Genomic DNA, 3,852 nt, shown 5'->3' on the forward strand with positions numbered 1-3,852 from the left:
GAAATATCTTGAGTCTTATATCTTGAGCTGGGAAATACAGCTGTGCATCACCCATCTTTACCTTTTGAAATCCTGGTTTTAACATGTAGCAGTCTCCTTATTTGCTTCTCTTGCTCCTTGAATCCTTTGAATAAAATTTGTCTGCTATTGTTTGTTTTGACGCCAAAATCATTTGTTTTTTATTTCCCTGAGTCCTACGTCTGGCTGAAAATGTTCCATTCTACTGCAAAGTTCATATATTCTAGGGCAGTCTACGATTTGTGGACCACAATTTTATGTAGAAAATATATATTGGGGAAAAAAAAAAAGAGGCATTGCTATATTGATGGCTGTTACCAAAAACATTGATGTTACATATTAGGAAATGGTATGATGTTATGGCCACTTCCTGTCCTGTGGCCAATGCCTGTGTTTCAGTCTGTAACTACTCCAACATACATGCGCATCCTGCTCTGAGAGGTCAAGGACAGCATCACCAAACTAGCAACATTGACCTAGAGGGATTTTCAGCTTGAAAATTGTCTCACTCTTGTCCCCCTCAGACATCAGATTAGCCATTGTTTCTCAAAATGTCATCTGCAGTAGAATCACCTAGTGTGCTGATCAAATATGCTAACTAGGGTTCCACCTCATATTTGCAGAATAAGAAGGGGGAGAGGGGCAAGAATCAATGTTTTTCAAGTTCTACTGATGATTCTAATGCATAGTAAGTTTTCAGATCCAGTGGACTACTGGGTAAAGCCTAAGTAAATTTGCTTAGCCAACAAGCCCTTCATAACAGGACTAAGATTGGCCTCCTTAGCCCAATCTCTGTCATTCCCATATATGAACACTTCCATTCATTTAGTCACTCTTTGAGTAACTCAGTCATTGTTTAACAAAATTATATTATGTGCTATGATGCCCATCTCCAGGCTCTGGGAATGCAGGAATGAACAAGACAACCTGAGTCCTCCTGCCCCTGCCCTCCCATCTCCTTTGTCTGTCCTCACCACAGGGCTCTATCATAGGTCTTCTTCTCAATCTATATAATTTTCCTGAATGATCAATTTCGAGGTCCCGTCACCTTGTCTCTGCTGATAAATGGCCATGGGATAACTCTAGCTTACTTTCCTTTCCTGTCCTCCAAAATTTTATAGTCATCATCCTGTTAGATACAGCCACTTGAATTACCCACATGGCCCTTAAACTCACTATGGCAAAAATTGACTGGAAAATCTCTCTTTCCCCCATACTTATTACTTTTCCACTGTCTCCTTATCTCAATCAGATGCCTGGTCATCATCCTAAACTCTACCCTCTCCTTCCCACCCACTTCCAATCTTCCATAATTATGTCCTTCCAATTCTATCCCTTAAGTCATTTTCAAATTATTGCCTTCCTGACCGCCACTAGCTTAGAATAGGCCACTATCACCTCTTGCATAAACTAAAGCAACTTTTCCCCACTATTTTTTTAAAATTATCTTAAATTACAAAAGAAATGCTTGTTCCCTGTAACAAATTGATACATAGGCTTATAAATAATAGTCTTTCACTTGCCTCTTCTGATTATAACTCCTGATTTAACCATGTTGACTGTTTCCTTAACTAACCTCTTAACTAGTCTTCCTAATAATTTCTTGACTAGTCTTCTTAGCTATAGAATTGCCCCCACATCTCATCCATTCTGGACACCAAAGCCTCAGAATAATCCTCGATAAGTTGCAAATGATTCATATCACTCTCCTGCTTATCTACAGGATCACTGTGAAAATCCTGTGGCAGGGATCCTATTTACTTCTCCCATAACCTACTATAGATAGACAATGTTTACTGATAATTATTGATCTTTTGATATGGCACTGTTAAAGAGGTTGGTAGCTTCTCAGTGTCAGACAACTGGTCATAGATACAGAGACAATCCTCATTTGCCTGCTTGGAAGGCAAAGAGAGGGAGATAGAAATTAATAGCCTTACAATGTGTCAGAATCTATACTAAATGTTTTGCAAAAATCCTTCATTTAATCTTCACAACAACCTTGGGTGATAGGGAGCATTGTTACTGCCATTTTACAAATTAGAAGCCAAACGCACACAGAGATAAACTAATTTATCCAAAGTCATTGACCAAACAAGTAGAAACACCATGATTTGATCCCAGTTCTGCCTGGATCTACAGGCCACATACCTGTCCATAATGTGCTCCCACTGAAATCAACTTTGTACATCTAGAGAACTATTTCATATCAGAGGGTTAAGGTATAACCAAGTCTGTCCAAGGCCAAGACCTGTGTCTCACACACAATGAAGATCTGAAATGTGGCAAGTTAGAATTTTCCTCCTGAGTCATCCAACCATCTGACAAATCAACATCTGCTTCTCTTACAGCACACCTCAGCCTACTGCTGATGGCCTTCATTTCCTTTCGGCATTTGGGATGCTAATTCATGTCTCAGGTTTTCCCTGGCCTATTTAGCTGAGCTAATGCCAACAGCAACATCATTTCCTCTCTTCCACTGTTCCTTTGTTATAGTTACTACCTTCTTATTGTCCTCTCATGCACATTAACTTCTTAAATATTAAGGTTTAATTCAAAATTCTGATTTAAGGTCAGTGCCAAACTCTTACAATTCTTATGAGGGAAAGGATTTTTTGGGGGCAAATACGTGCAAATGATAGTGTTACAGTGAGGGTCAGATGTTCAAAGATTTGAACGGAGTATGTATTCAACAATACCGCTCTAAAGCAAAATTAAAAAATTACTGTATAATTATACAACAATCCTAAGCTATGGGGCATTGCACATGCACACACGTTTTGGTAGAATTTACAATACATGGGATGCATTGATTTCATTAAACACTTAATCTAGCTCATGCTATTTTCAAAGTGCTATGGAAGATTCAGAGAGGAGTAAGACAGAGATAACCTAACATAAGGCAGAGAAAGGTAGGGAAAGGAGAAAAACGTGCTGTAAGAAGGGATTCAAATGAAGGAGGCACAGCTTCTATGCACTGAATTCAGGAAAAGGTTTCATGTAAGCCTCAGTATGAACCAATCCCAAAAGGATGCACAGGGACTTAATAGGAAAACATGAGAAAGCAAGCATTTCAAGCACAATCACTTGATTCAACACACAGAGCTGGGGATGTGTGGAGCACCTTTGGGGAGCGAGGAGGAAGTGCTTGAGCACAGAACATTGCAGGAAAGAAATGGAATATAAGCCTAAAAGGAAGAGTCATAGAAAGCCTTAAATTCCACTCCCAGGAGTTTGAACTTCAATTTGTATGCATTGGAAGGTTTAGAATAGGGAAGTGTAATTAAAGCTTCATTAGAAAAATAAATCTAGAACGGAAGGTGAATTAGAATGACAGAGACAGGAGGAGACAATTTATTCAAAGTAAGAGACAATTTATTCATGCAAGAACACCACTGGCCTGGGTCTTTGCAATGGCACCTAACTGGTCTTCCTCTCCTTTCTCTAGCCCCCAACACAGCAGCAAAAACAGATGCTTATCAGCTGCTATCATTCTCTTGCTGAAAGCCCTTCAGTTGCTTATCATTGCCTTTGCAAGGAAATGTGTGACATGGTCCTTAAGGCCCTGCATGATCTGGCTCCCTCTGGTCTAGGTGTCCCATTTCCCTCTGCATCACTAGGCATCAACCACACTGATCTTTTAGTTCTTCACATAGCTCTTCCCATCTCAGGACCACTGCACAGACTATTTCCTTGATCTTACATGGTAAGCTAGTTTTCTTCCTTAAGGCTTCTATGACCCTTTCCTAAAAGAGAAACCCCTCTGTTAAAGTTCATCTACTTATTTTTTCACTTATAGCACTTATTGCAGCTTATATTTTGTTTTTTTATTTC

The sequence above is a fragment of the Orycteropus afer genome, unplaced genomic scaffold (genome assembly GCF_000298275.1).
Source record: "Orycteropus afer afer isolate SDZICR_OR568_19922 unplaced genomic scaffold, OryAfe1.0 scaffold00361, whole genome shotgun sequence".
Classification (NCBI taxonomy): Eukaryota; Metazoa; Chordata; class Mammalia; order Tubulidentata; family Orycteropodidae; genus Orycteropus; species Orycteropus afer.